The sequence below is a fragment of the Balaenoptera physalus genome, assembly GCF_965194825.1.
Source record: "Balaenoptera physalus genome assembly, chromosome: 1".
Classification (NCBI taxonomy): Eukaryota; Metazoa; Chordata; class Mammalia; order Artiodactyla; family Balaenopteridae; genus Balaenoptera; species Balaenoptera physalus.
Window position 1 is genome coordinate 7,282,999 of NC_138882.1, and position 16,320 is coordinate 7,299,318.

A 16,320-nucleotide genomic window follows, 5' to 3' on the forward strand; every position below is an offset into this window, starting at 1 on the left:
GAATCAATACAACAATGTTCTCACCAGTGTTATCTGTAATACTAGATACTGAAGGGAGAAAATAATACTTTAGTGTCATGAAGTCAATAAATTATGACACACACACACACACACACACACACATATATATATATGTCCTGTGGAATATTATAAAAAGTTACGGATTACAAGACACACCAATGGGTTAGATTTCAGAATATAATATTAACTGGAAACAAACTTGGTGAACACCACATCGAGTATGGTAATATTTATATGATACTAAAAAATACAAAGTAAATAATGCATTTATTGGGGATATAGGTAATAAAACTATCTGCTAAAGGTATGAGGGAATAAACATAAAATTTCTCATCTAGGGAAAGAAAGGTAATGAGATAAGAAAATGTATAAATGTATAAATGTAGATGTGATGGTATGAATATAGTTTATAAGATAGGCAGTGATTCACAAGTGTTCATCTTACGATTGTCCTGCATAATTTCTCATAACATGTATATGTATGTATTAGTATATATGTATATACTACATATTTGTACATAGCTTTAGAAAAGTGATTTTATTATATATATGATGGGCTGTCTTGTTAATCTTCTTAGATTTTCCCATAGACCTAGCACATATTAAGAACACTATGTTTAGAAAAACTTTTTGTTCTCATCTCTTGGATCTGTGTCTGACTTTCACCCTGGAAGCTATCATAATAAGGATAAAAAAATGAATAAGAGGAGGGTTAAAGATTCCTCCCAAAATAACCAATATAATAACAAAAGACTGTTCAAATATATTTCAAAAGATTGCATCAAAAACAGTATTGGAAGTATGAATAGTTACACTTTACGTAGAAAATAATTATTTTAGAAACTGTGCAAATTATGTTTTTCATTTGAAGGACATATTATGCCATTATTGGAAGAGAGAGATAATGCTTAGCACTTGATGCAAGATTCGGGGACTATGCTAGGTCAAGGTCATCTGGGCAAAATAGGATGGTCTTTAGAAATCTACAGGATTATCTCTTTTTGCATCAGAACTGAAGATGTTATTTATTTATTTTTGTGAACTTGGAAAGGTATTGATCATTATTTAATCCAACCCAATATTGGGGGTGAATTAATTAAAGAGTAAAATCTCTGAGCTGTTGCATCCAGCGTTAGTATTTCACTGAGGGGAGAATCTCTTTGAACCTCAGTTGAGCCTGGTTTACTCTTCCCTTAGCAACAACTGCAAAAAACGGGTCATATAATCAGTTCATCATCATCATCATCACAGGGAGCATAATAGTGCAGGAAAACAGAGTCTACCAAAAGAAACAGATTCAACAGAGTTTCCAGCTCGCTCATAGCGTAATACTAAAAGTATGTTTCCCTCCCTTTCTATCAATCTGTTGATCTAAATCTGATACAGTCGACGTGCAGTGCTTTTTTTAAAGACAAGAAAACCGTCTCTGAGCCTCATCTTATACAAAATGCCAGAATTGAATTAGAATATATCTAAGCTGTATGTGTTTTGGCTTAATTTGTTAGAAATAATGTAATATTTTGACTCAACAGACCTAGATTTGAATCTGAGGTCTGACGTGTATTAGTCATGTTATCTATTTTCTCTGAACCTTTAAGGCCTCATTTGTAAATTAATCTACATCACATTGATCTACATTGAAGGATTAGGGGCAGTTAATGCCTGGAAAACAATGAGTACTCAACAAATGGTAACTAGTACAAATATTTAGAAATATGAAAAAAAATACTCTTTCACACAAAAGATGCCATGCTTTGCTTTTTTACTTTTTCCCTTTAACCTGTACTATTTACAGACCCACCGGACACTATCTAATATGACCCGCTATGTTAGTGCATTGAATTTTGGGCACCATATGTGATGTTGTTTTTGTTTTTATTTTCCCACCATTATATTGCCTATGATGTTAACATACTTCTTTGTTTTGTTTGAGTGGTCATGGTATAATGAAATAAAAAACAAATGCATTAACATCTGATACACTGTAAGTGCTCAATTAATGTTAGCTATTATTACTATTATTATTACTACTATTATATCTGTATCTATATGGTTTATTTGTAAGGCATGATACAAAGATATCCAAACAAATCCTGAACTTGCTATTATAAAATATACAACAATTATAAAATGGAGTATTCATCTGTCTCTGTCATATAATGCAATCAAAGCAAAAGTTATATTCCAGAGTTATAGTTAAACGTTATCGACATTTTATTTTTAGGATGAATCTTAGCTATATGAAACTTGGGAACATGAAACAATGTTATTGAAAAATAATTGATTACCATTGGGAGTTTCACACAAGAATTTATTCTAGTCATTAAATGACAACTGTTTGATCTACTTTGAGTTTACTTCCAATATTTTTAAATAAAATTATCCTTTTTAATATCTCTAAACCTAAAGGATAGTATTATAGATTGCATTACACATGCTTTTTAAACCATACAAAAGATGTAAATCATATACATTTATATATGTATATATATATGTATTTATAAAATATATGGTAGGCATGTATATACAGTTATATATAAATTTTAGATATGTATAAGAATCACATTATATACACTCACACATATATGGCTTTTAGAAAATTTCTTGGCATATGTTATACATTCAAAATATAGTTCTAATTTTGGATGTGGTGAAATAATAACTCAAGGAAATATATTTCATGCTTATATACGTAATGCTTATATATACTCATGCTTATGTATTTAAAATTAATTAGAAAACAAGGATACATATGAATTTCTTTCTTTCAGTTATTCCAGTAAAACCGTTGCTAGTATTTCAGAGAACAAGTTCTTTTTCTTATTTATGGACCATTTTATCAAAGCATAAAAATGTGTTGTTTATACAGTTTTAGAATAAATGATGGTAAATTTCATACACCATTCAGAAATGGTTCCAACCACCTGCATTCTGAGTTTATTCATGAAACACGTACAGTTCCTGCACTGTATTTTCCCCTTGTTTCTTCTCCATAGGGGCAAAAGGACTACAAATTTACCATCTGCTCTAAGACTTTCTGGCCATAAAGACTGCGGTTAAAACTATATTAATGGCTCAGTTCAGACAAGAATGTTTCCTTAATTTTCATTACTTATAGGGTAAGTCAATTAAATCCATTAAGGCCATTTTATCACTCCATAAGGCTACTCAGGTTCTTGTTTGCTTCCATTTAAAAATTCCAGACTAAATTTAACATATCTGCATAATTTCATTGCTACAAAGCCTATTTTGTGTAGCATCCTTTTCACATATTTAACAGTTAAAATAAGTCTTAAATAGTTTATTTTATATAGGTATGTTGTTACAAAGATATTGAATAAAAATATCTTCACTGAGGAAAAGAAATCACCTAGGAATCTGTTCATGTCCTGTACCATGGTGAACGCATATACATAAAGAGGTATAATACATAGGACCCCAAAGATGAAAAATATGCTTCTGGAGCTGCTTCATCTTCACTGGGAGAAAACCCATAAAATGCACAGAAATGCAATATCACAAGCACATTATAGGGCACAGTTATAAATTTCTACAGTGAAAAGATGGTAAGGCTTTTGTCCTGAGTTTCTAGCTTAGTGTTGAGTACAGAGTAAGATGTTTATGGATTCAGTTTTGAACAAAGTCTTTTAGAGAAGTAGGCATGGAACAAATAAAATATGTTTGGGAGCACTGGGAAGGTTTACTGGAGGAGTCTAATGATTAATAAAATTTGTCAGGTTGAGAAATAAAGGGATGCAGATATGTCAAAGGAAACAGCAGGTTATTCATGTAGTGATTTCCTAAACCCATGAGTGACTCAAAAGTTAATGAATAATTCTGTAGGATATTCTAACATTTTCAGCCAAAAGTGCATTCATGTGTTCAGTTGACAAATATTTATTGATCGCTGACTGTTTGCCTCGGGATACAGAGGTATTCAAGACACACTGAGCTTATTATGCAGTGAGAAAAAGTAAAAAGAGGGTGTAGTGTGTGATGAGGGTTAGGACAAGGTAAGGAAAGGTGGTATGGGAACACATAAAGGGGCATCCAATCACGCCTTGACTTTTAGGAAAAGCTCTCAGTAAAACAGGAATTTAAATCAAGGTCTGTTACAATTTTTGTTTAGTGAGTATTTAGATTCATAGGCAAAGAGGCTATATGTATCTCCTTCCCAAAAAAGTTACATTATTTTCCTTTGAAACTCTTGCACTTACCAGCTAAAGGAACTGACTTAATTAAAGTCTGCAAACTATTATATGGTTTTAACTTTAATATTGTGATCATTCCCAACCGAAGTACCGTTGACAACTTAAACCGTGGCTGATGCATTTCTTTCAAAAACAAAGAAACGTAATTCCTAAACGGACTTTTCTTCTTAGAGTCTATGACTGCTTCTTATTAATTAAATAAGTAACTTTTGGGGGGGAATGTGTTTGAGATATTTTCTGCCTAATTTTCTACCCAAAATATTTTATCAAAAACTCCAAAACGTTTTTTTCAGTATTTTAAAGCACTGTGCTCCATTTTCTGCACAAATGTAGAGATAGTTATGTTTGTATATTGAAGATCACTTTGATTAGCACAGCAGGGGATATATGTATACATGTATACATATAGCTGATTCACTTCGTTGTACAGCAGAAACTAACACAACATTGTAAAGCCGCTATACCCCAAGGGAAAAAAAAAGAAGTTGATGCTGTACTTTATATACATCATATACATCATAATGCTGTACTTCATCTGAATAATGTATATACCCTTTTCTTATAAAAGCAACTATTGTCTGCATCACAACTCATTTCTTTTCGTAAACAATTGCACATTAAAAATTATAAAACCAGAATTGTACAATGCACTTATCATTGCATTATATTATTTATATTACTATTATATTTACATTAGGGTATAGTATTACATTTTAAGTATAGTACATTTTAAGTAAGTAAGGCACATGTTATAAACTTTGAAATTGATAAAACTCAGTAGAGTATGACTTTAAATTTGTATTGCTCTGGAAGATATAGATTACTTCTTATTTCTGAGACAGAAGAAAATTTCCGAATAAAGAATGATTGGAAAATAGAAATCACTGAACTTTTGATCAGCCTCGCTCCCATCAAGACAAAATTCTGTTTGATCCACAAGTATTTTTAGCACCTATATTTGAGCACCAGGCACTCTCCCAGATAATGACGTTTCAGATATGAATAAAACTGATGAGCTAGAAACGTCAGAATCCCGGAAGTCACTGGGAATTATCTCTCTTCTGATCTACATACTCATTCATACACTTGTTTATGTATCACATTTAGAAAAAAGTATTTTTCCTATCTGACAGCCACAGTACTAGGTACCAGGAATTCAACAGTGAAGAAAGTAAACTTAGATTTCTCTCTTAAAACTTAAAGTCCAGTGCAAGAGAACGAGTTTACACAAATCATCCCAAAAATAAATATTGAAAGACATTCTATTTAATACAATACAGGAAAATTAAATGAAAACATGAGTGACTGCAAGGTCGGAGATGGCTTTCTCTAAATAATCTAGGTAATCTAAACAATGAAAGCTGTCTAGAAAGCAGTAATATTAATTTTAGGGAAAGAGAATTCCAGGCAGAGAGCACCACCTGTTTAAAAGCTTTAAAGCAGAAAGGAATGTGGCACATTCAAGGACCTCCGAAAAAATATCCATGGAGTCTGGAGCGTGAGGCCCAAGGGGAACAGACATGATATGAAGTAAGTAGGGCAGGCTGTGGGGACATCGTAAGCTACGCTGAGTGTTCTCATTTAAAGAAATTAAAGCAACTACAAAAAAAAAAAAAAAAAACACTAAAAAAATGCATGGAAAAAACTGGTAAAGCTTAACTTTCCAGGCAGTAGTATTATATGTGAATAATCATCTGAAAGGAAGATCTTTTTGAAGTATGGATAACGCCCAAGTCATTTTGTAACAGTAAACCCAAATCAAGCCATCTTTCTTGTTTATAAAAGAGTGCTTTCACGAATTTGCTAAATTTAACAGATAAAAAGGAGTACATCCATGCCCTTATATTTTAACATTCTAAGGAAATAACAGAAACACAATGTTTAAAACGGGGATTTACTTGAATATAAAATTATTTTAGTATTTATTTTAATGAGCAATCTTAATGTAAAATTTTCTATGATAAAAGCATGGGAGACTTTCACTAAAGATTAAGTACTGCTACCTTTGGCTCCCCGTGCTATCCAAAATAGACCCCCTTTCAAGCTGTATAAAGAATAGTGTGAAATTCTACAGAATGGAATAGGAAAATTAGGTTTTATGTCAATGTTAGTGTTACTTATAGCTTTATAATTATTTTCCTCATGCCAATTTTTGGTAGAATTTTGTAGCATGGAGAGAAAATAAAATCCACTGATGGAATGTGGATCTGTTTAATCTTACTTTAAAATTGCAGGACTTATGAGTAATCATCTCACTTTCACAGATTGATATAAAAAAACGGCATAAGCCTAAACTCAGAAATTGCCCACATTTTGCTCCTGGACAAGACAAATAATATCAAATTCAAATACTGGCAAATAGACTCTACTTCTTAATGGGAAGGGTTGCAAAGTCACATGAGCAGGAACAATACTTGGAGCCTTTTTCATGAATCTACCTACTACCGTGTATATCTCCCAGGAGGTGATGCCTGGTGTTTACAAGTGTTTAAGGGTTGGCGATCCCACCAGCAGCCTATGCAAGTCCCAGTTGCTCCTCATCTTCACTAGTGTTTGATATTTTCATCTTTATTCTCCCCCATTCTAGTGTGCTCTTGCGGTGGTAGCAAATTGTGGTGAATTCGATATTCAGAAGGGGCTTTCCACAAAACATAAGAATATCCCGCATAAACAATAGTAAATCTAATTGTTAAAGTCTGACAACGTCAAGTGTCTGCCAGTACATGAAACACTTGCCCTTTCACTGCTGATTGAGGAGTCCTTGAATACATTTGTAAAACTACTTTGGAAAATAATGTGCCCACATCTGGTTAATTTCAAGTCATGCATAACCAAGGATCCTTCAATTCCACACCTATGTGTAGATGCTACAGCAATGCATGCTTGTGAGTATTAGGATAATGAAAAAGGATGCTCTCTGTAACACTATTTATTGTAGCTCCATACGGAAAGCAAATCAAATATTGACTGGCTGTAAAAGGGATCAATGAACTGGTTCTCTTTCCACAATGGAACATGACACAAAGATAAAAATGAACTTACGACAACTGCTCACACACAAAGGATGAATTTTAAAATATATTGAGAAAGAAAGAATAAGCCTGAAAGGCAAAAAATACACAAGGCTTTGTTAAGGGAACCACTGACAAAAACCACCTGAACTGGCCAGGCACAACAGTGGCCACTTGCATGAATTATCCTACAACAGGAGGTTCTGGTAAGGAACATGGCACTAACAAGTTACCAGCAACTGGAAGAATCTGGGAAACGTCAAAAGTAGAGGGGAAACACCAGTCTATACCAACCTCCCAGAATCCTTCTCGCTGGAATCCATCTTGGCTGAGTAATGTAGGCACCTCCAGGAAGGACCCTGAGTCAGAGTATTGGCCAGAGACAACCCGGAAACTAACCTCATTACCGTAAAACCTGAGACTGCGAGCCACGTGGCAGAGCAGGTCTCCTGGGTTCCCTTACCCTGCTGCTCTCTCCCCAGGCGCCCCTTCCCAGTAAAATCTCTTGCTTTGTCAGCACGTGTGTTTCCTCGGTCCAAGCGTTAGACAACAGCCCACTCTCAGGCCCTGGAAGGGGTCCCCTTTCCTGCAACAGTTTGATTCTATTTGTATAAAGTTCAAAAGAGATGAAACAAACTATTTTTTAGGGATGCATGTATATATCATAAAATTATTAAAAAAAAAGCAAGCAAGGAAATTACCACAAAATTCAGGATACAGATTCTCTGTAACCTTGAGGGAGAGGTCTGTGACTAAATAGGAAACGGCAAGGGATGGGGATGGAGGATTTGAGACTGTTGGGAATATTCTAGTTCTTGACTTAAATAGTGTTACACAGGTTTTGATTACTAGTAATTGATGAAACTTCATGTTTATGTTGTATGACTTTTATGTATGTTTTAAAAATCATTCAATAAAAATTTTAAAAACAGAATACATAAGAGGCAGAAGATAAAATGGTAGAAACAAATCAAAGTCCAAATACATTAGTAATTCCAAATTAATGGTACTAAACTTTCTACATTAAAAAATCAGCTATATGTATTTTCTTCAAGAGATACTTCAATACAAATAAACATGAAATGTTTGAAATTATAATGTTGGAAAAATATAAAAATTGCAAATTATAATAAAAAGATGGAAAATATATTTACATCATATAAAATAGACTTTAAAAACCAAAGTATTATTAGTGACAAAGTTTATTACTACACATTTATAAAATATTTAACTCACCAGAAAGGTAAAACAATCTCAAGATGGTGTGAACACAAAAGAAAACCAAACATAAAAGAGATGAAAACAGACCTTTCCACTAAAAAATAAATAGAAAATGACAACAATATAGTAAGAGGTTTCTATAAATTTCTTTCAACACTTGACATTATAAGGGCAAATACAAATTAAAAGGAAGAGACTTAATTCTCCCTTTTGAAAACAAGGGACGAGTCTGCCCCCTCCCTTTTCTTAGAGCTTTTACTTTAGAAAAAAAAAAAGTAAATTCTTTTTCTTTCTCTTTGAAATGTATGTAAATCTTTTTAAAGCTGAATAAGCCTCTTTTCAGCTTTAAGATTCAGGAATGTCTTTCTCAGGGACCTGGGAACTATTTCTTTGAAATGTAATCATTAAAGAAGAAAGTGCCCTTACTAGACCCCTCACGCCCAAACTACCTCCTGTCATGAAGATGAGAAGTTTGTTTTTCCTTTGGATAAAATCAGTTAGCTAATGCAGGTGGTCTCCCAGTTACCAAGTAAATCTAGGATGACTCTGTGTGACACCTGGTCCTGTCAGGTCCTCTTACTTGGGGACTAGTTATTGTTTATCTTGAGAACACATATATAATGGGTTGTACCTGCTTGGTTTGTAAAAGGGTCAGATTTTTTGTGTCTTTTCATATTCTCAGTGATCCCTGTGATACACATCACTCTTACTTCAATATGTATTCAATAATAGAACTGTCTTTTTTCTCTTCTACCTTTGTGGAGGGATCTTCTGGGTGGATAGGAGATTTTGTTTTTAATTATATTTTCCCAATTATTTGTAAAATGTCACAAATCAGTAAAGGTAGAGAAGACTGGAACAAGGTAAGTAATAAACTTGATTTGATGGATACACATAAATAACTACACCCAACGTCAGAGAACACATATTTTTCCCAAGCCAACATATTATGCTCACAAAATATCTTTGCAAATAAAAAGAAACAATTACCATGAAGGTGAAATTTTCTGGCTGTAGTGGAATTAACTAAGAAAGAAATACCAAAAACTGGATTAAAAATGCCTACAAATTTAGAAATTTTTGTTACACACTTATAAATAACACATATATCAAAGAAGAAATTATAGTAAAAATAATATAGTTAGAGCTGAATTTTAGTGAAAACACTTCCTATCAAAATGTGAGGGTCAATGAAAGTGATTTTTAAAGGGAAATGTATAGCTTGTGGAAGTAAATGAAGCAAACCACATGAGGACAAGCACAGATTATTTATTCAGAGTTTGCTGTAGCAATGAAGTCAGCTACTGTCACCTGCATTTTGGCAGAGACTCAAACACGGGAGAAAAGTGGGACAGCTTTACAGTGACCCTATAATCTTTGCCTACTGGCGAAGTGAATCCAAGGGAAAACAAGAGTAATATATCATAATGACATTAAGTTTATGACAGAAATGCAAGTCAGTCGACAATTAGATAATATGTAAATAAAATTAGATGCGAAAAAACAATATGATCAACTCAGGTAATTACGGAAAGAACAACTGGAAAAAAAAACCCTCATTAATGATATAAGCTATTCAACAACTAGAGACAGTAGGGAATTTCCTTACCTACTATAAATCTCCAGGGAACATTGTGCTTTTCACGTTAAATCACTAATAACTTTCCTTTAGTATCAATAATAAGACAAAGAGGCTCACATTTACTATATAATATGGAATTGGAGATATAAGGATTGAAAGTATAAAAATCAAACTCATATGTATAAGAGACATAATATAAAAACCATTAGAATATACATAAGGATGTTTAGAAAAATAAAGGATTTAATATGGTAGGTTTATATTAGGAGCAATATATAAAAGTCATTGCTTATCTATTCACTGACTACAAATATTTAAAAACATGACTTAAAAAGATATTCATTATAGTTGATACAAGTACAATTACAATACAAATACAATAATATAATTTACATAGGGATGAATGTAACAATAGGTATATAAGATCTTTATGGAGAAAATTATAAAACTTAATTTAGCAGCATTAAGAAAACATAACAAATCAAATGATGTGCATAGAAAAATTTACTGTAATGAGATATTAGTTCTCCCAAAATTGATCTATAGATTCAGATTTTATTTTTCTTATACCAGGAAACTTTCACCTCTTTCCTCAACCTAGGAATTATTCCATTGCTCACCATTATACCCAGCTTATGCTGTAAAGACTAAAAAACAGAAAATGGAAGAATGATGGAAATGCCCAAATATAGATGATACAATAGTGAAACTAATCATTACTGTTACATCATCTTTCATTTTCTTACTGTGGTGTTCAAAGTACTGCATCATCTTGACAGAAATATGGAGAGATCATGTGTGTAGCCTTTTTATTTATTTATTTTTTTAGATTTTACTGGATACTGTTGAGAATTTAGATTTTTTACTTTTAGCCCATATTAACAATAAACAGAAAAATGACAACCGAAGATGTTTTAAATTATTGATTGAATCAGATGTGTAAGAAGAGAACAATAGTAGCAAACTAGATGCTAATGATGATGGTGAATTTGACGTTGTAAACAAAAGCTGACTATGAGTCTTCAGTTGATAGGAACCTAAATGAATTTTATCAAAAACAAAAATCGATTAGTAAACAATTATTTATAAAGATAAAGGAAATAGGGTGTTCTTATACAGTTAGTCATTGAACAGTAAGGACTGTACTGCCTAACATCTTGTGATAAGAACTTTATTTCATTTTATTAAAGAAAAGATGTGACAACATAGTTTCATCTTTTGTAATGTCTCTGCACCAAAATTTACTTGATGCAGTTTGTAAACCCAATGTTGAAGGCAGGAGTGTACAAAAAGGTTATTGGAGAGAAATAGATAATACAGAAAAAAATATTGGACTAATCATTCTAATTTGTGTTATAAACCTAAAATTAAAAGTTGCATTTTTTTTTTTTTGCAAATGTAGAACAAAGAAGATGATTGCCCTTTCTTAAAAAAATAGTACACTGACAGAGTTTTCCAAAGTATGGCTTTTTGACAATCTGTTGCAACAAAAAATAGAAAAGTAATGATAAGCTGGAAACCATCTGAGAGCTAAAGTCTGGAATCAGTATTTACCAAATAGATATGTTCCGTGTTCTTGCATGATAGTTGAAGAACAATTCATATGCAGTTTGCCTTTAAAACCAGGAAAATATACATCAAAAATCTGGTTTTTCTCTGTTTAAATTGCTATGAAAATTTCTAATAAATTTGCTTGATACTGTTGTAAAAGTATTTGTAAAATCATTTTTAAAATGCATTTAAAAATAATAAGACCAAAATATTTTTTTAAAAAAAGAGCTTGATTAAATCCAGTTAGTAAAAGGTGCTGACTGTTTTTCCTGTTAAACTGAGGATTAATAACCAATGATCAGTAAATTAAAACCAAAATGCAATGATATTTTACACTCAGGCAATACCAAATTTTGGCTAGGGTATAGAATAACAGAAACACACACACTGCTTGTGGAATATACATCAAGTGACTATTTTGTAAAATAATTTGCCATTATATTTAAAACTTCAAATATACAATGAATTAGCATTTCCTTCCCCAAGGGAACAAAGAGTAGAATGGTTGTTGCCAGGGGTTGGAGCAGGGGACATGGGGACTTATGTTCATGGGTATAAAGTTTCAGTTATACAAGAGGAATAAGTTCTATCTTTTTTTCCTATTTTGTTTTTTGGCTGCATGCAGGACCTTAGTTCCCTGACCAGGGCTCGAACCCACATCCCCTGAAGTGGAAGTGTGGAGTCTTAACCACTGGACTGCCAGAGAAGTCAAGGAATAAGTTCTAGAGATCCACTGTACAACATACATCTATAGTTAACAACAGGATATTGTGAACTTAAATTTTTAAGAGGTTAGATCTCATTTAAAGCACTCATCACAAACATATCAAAAAAAGGGGACACAAGGAAGCTTTTAGAGGTGATGGATATGTTTTTTACCTTGATCGTGGTAATGGTTTCTTTGCTTCTATGAATGTGACTATTTTAGATATCTAATACAGTATTTGTCCTTCTGAGACTGGCTTGCTTAACTTAGCATAAAGTCCTCCAAATTTAACCATGTTCTCTCAAATGGCAGAATTTTTTATTAAGGCTAAATAATATTCCACTGTAATGTAAATACTACATTTTCTTTATTCATCCATCTCTTGATGGATGTTTATATTGTTTCCACATCTTGATGGTTGTGAATAATACTGTAATGAACAAAGGAGTGCCAATATCTCTTTGAGATTCTGATTTCAATTCTTTGGATAGAAGTGAGATTGCTGGATCATACTCTAGTTCTATTTTTAATTTTTTGAGGAATCTCCATACTATTTTCCATAATGGTTGCACCATTTTACAACAGTGTGCAAGTGTTCAAATTTCTCCATATCTTCACCAACATTTACTATCTTTAGTTTTTTGATAACAGCCATTCTAAGAAGTGTGTGGTGATGTCTCATTGTGGTTTTGATTTGCATTTCTCTAAGGAGTAGTGATGTTGAGCACCTTTTCATGTACTTGGTGGACATTTGTATGTCATTTTTGGACAAATGTGAATTCAGGTTCTTTTTTTTCCTTTCTGCTCTTGAGTTATAGAAGTTTCTTATATATTATGGATATTAGGCCCTTATCAAATACATGGTTTGCAAATATTTTCTCCTCTTCTATAGGTTGCCTTTTCACTCTGTTTATTGTTTCATTTGTTGTGCAAAAGCTTTTTGGTTTGATGTGATCCCACTTGCTTATTTTCACCTTTCTTGCCTGTGTTTTTTATTTCATAGCCAAGAAATCATTGCCAAGACCAATGTCAAGAAACTTTCCGTGATTTCTTCTAGGAGTTTTACGGCTTGCATTTAAGTCTTTAATAAATTTTGAGTTGATTTTTGTATATAGTTTAAGTTAAGGGTCCAAATTTAATCTTTTACATGTGAATATCCAGTTTTACCAACATCTTTTGTTGAAGAAATTGTCCTTCCCCAATGTGCGTTCTTGATGCTCTTGTCAAGATCAGTCGACCATATATGTGTGGGTTTATTTCTGGGCCAGCTATTCTGTTGCATTGGTCTATATGTCTGTCTTTATGTCAGTAACATGTTGTTTTAATTACTGTAGCTCTGTAATATATTTTAAAGTCAGGAAGTTTGATCTCTGGCTTCATTATTCTTTCTCAAGGTTGCTTTGGCTATTCTGGGTCTTTTGCAGTTCCATATAAACATTATAATTTGTTTTCTTTATCTATAAAAAAATACCATTGGGGTTTTGATGGAGATAGTATTGAATCTGAAGATTCCTTTGAGTAGTATGTACCTTTTATCAATAATAAGTCTTCCAATTCATGAACATGGATTGTCTTATCTTTTAAATATTTTTTATAAATATTTTGAAGTTTTCAGTGTACAAGTATTCCATCTTCTTAGTTAAGTTTATTCCTAAGTATTTTATTCTTTTTCAACCTACCAAGAATGTATCATGAAGAAATTGAAAATCTGAACAAACCAATAATATGTAAGGGGATTGAATCAATAATCAAAAACCTCCATCAAAATTATTGATCAGTATTACAGAAAGTGAAAAAAATCAGTTTTTTGGGAGGTGGATATTTCACATAACTATAGATAACTGATATCGGTATTTAAAGAAACTTGATTCATTATAGGTATTATTTATAACAAAGTAAAACAGTCTACCCAACTACTAAGGTTGGAAACCATTTTTACCTGTTTTGATATAAAAAATGCAGTTAATATTTGTTGACTATTAAAAATATGTGTAATCCTTATAAATGTCCTATACATAGTTTAAATTTGCTTTTTGCTCAACAATCTTGTACAGCAATCATTTTTGTCCTTAAGTTAAAACCAGAAAATCCGAGCTTAGGACGTTAATAATTTCCAAAATTTTCAATTTATAAAGTAGCACATTTTGGATTCATTCCAGAGCCTCCTGAATACCAGTCTGGTATTCTTGTCCCCAACATGTACACAGCCTTCCTAATGGATTTCAAATACTCTCGTCACTTTCCTCCCTGCAACTGTTCCCAACTGATCAGTGAAGTTCATTTTGTAAAACCATGAAACTGCAAACTCTCACAGTCTCCTTACCTGTCAGCTTTTCAAAAATTTTCTCAGCTCTAAGCTACATGGATATGCATTTGGGAAAATAACAAGTTGTGATTCAACAGGGAAATACTGGAAACTAAAGGCCATTTAATGCTCCACACTTCTATCTCTGTGCTGGCATGTGAATACATAAACACACACACATTTGTGTATCTGATTTTGTACTGTATTAATTTTGACAGGCATATGTTGGCATAATCAATGTGTTGTATTTTAAATCTGGAATATAGATAATATTAACCATAGACTATTTATTTTATAGAACTGTGGTGATTTACCAGAATTAGTACTACTACTAATATTATTTTAGTATATATAGTGGGCACCATGGTAAATATTGCACATACCCTATCCTCATTTAATTACCATGCACATGCTGTGAGAGACATGTTTAATATTCATTTAAAATGTAATCAAAACAATATGGTTAGTATGGCATAAAAACAGACACATATAGATCTTTGGAAGAGAATAGAGAGCCTAGAAATAAACACACACACTTGGCCAATTAATTTATGACAAAGGAGCCAAGAATACACATTGGGGAATGACAGTCTCTTTAATATATGGTGTTGGGAAAACTGGACAGTCACATAAAAAAGAAACCAAAAACTGGACCACTATCTTACACCACACACAAAAATTAACTCAAAATGGATTGAACATTTGAATGTAAGACCTGAAAGCACAGAATCTCTCCCCAGTTTTCTCAGTCCATTAAATTCCTGACTGAATAATTTGCATCAGCTGACTCTAGAATTAACTATAGCCCCAAGGAAAACAATGCAATAGTTGTCGACAGAGCAGGACTGTTTTTTCCCCACCAGATATTGTGTTTGAGTATATATGAGTGATTGGAAAAATCCTAAGTGTCTGCGGAAACTTTAAATAACTTTAAAGAAGATTCTAAACAACCCTCTCTTTGAAGAGAGCTACCATAGGAAACATGATTTTACCTAGTACCTACTCTTTTGTCTCCAGTAAAGATGAATTCTATAAAATAAGAGACAGAAGATGAAATTATAAGTGAAACTTCGAGGTGAAACACCCACTATGATAACTATAGTCATAAGAATGGAAAATAACAGGTGTTGGTGAGTATGTGGAGAAATAGGAACCCTTTTGCATTGCTAGTGGGGAGGTAAAATGATTCTGTTTGCTGCTATCAAAAATAGTTGGGCATTCCTTAAAAAGTTAAAAGTAGAATTACTATATGACTAGCAGTTCCACTCTTAAGCTATATAACCCAAAGTACTGAAAAGAGATACTCAAACAAATGGGTGTACATTAATGTTTATGGCAACACTATTTGCAATAGCCAAAATGTCAGTATGGACACAACTCAAATACCAATGGATAAATGAATAGACAAATTGTGGTATATACGTACCATGGAATATTATTCAAGCAAAAAAGGAATTAAATATTGATACGTCCTAAAACAGAGATGAATGTAGGAAACATTATACTAAGTGAAAGAGGCAAGATGTAAAAAGTCACATAGTGCATGATTTCTTTTATATTAAACATCCAGAATATATCAATACAGTAGAAACAGAAAGCAGATTGGTGGTTGTCAGGGACTAGGAAGAGGAGTAAATAGGGAATAACTGCTTAATGGGTGCAAGAGTTTACTTTGGGGTTATGAAGTGTTTTGGAACTAGTTAGAAGCAGTA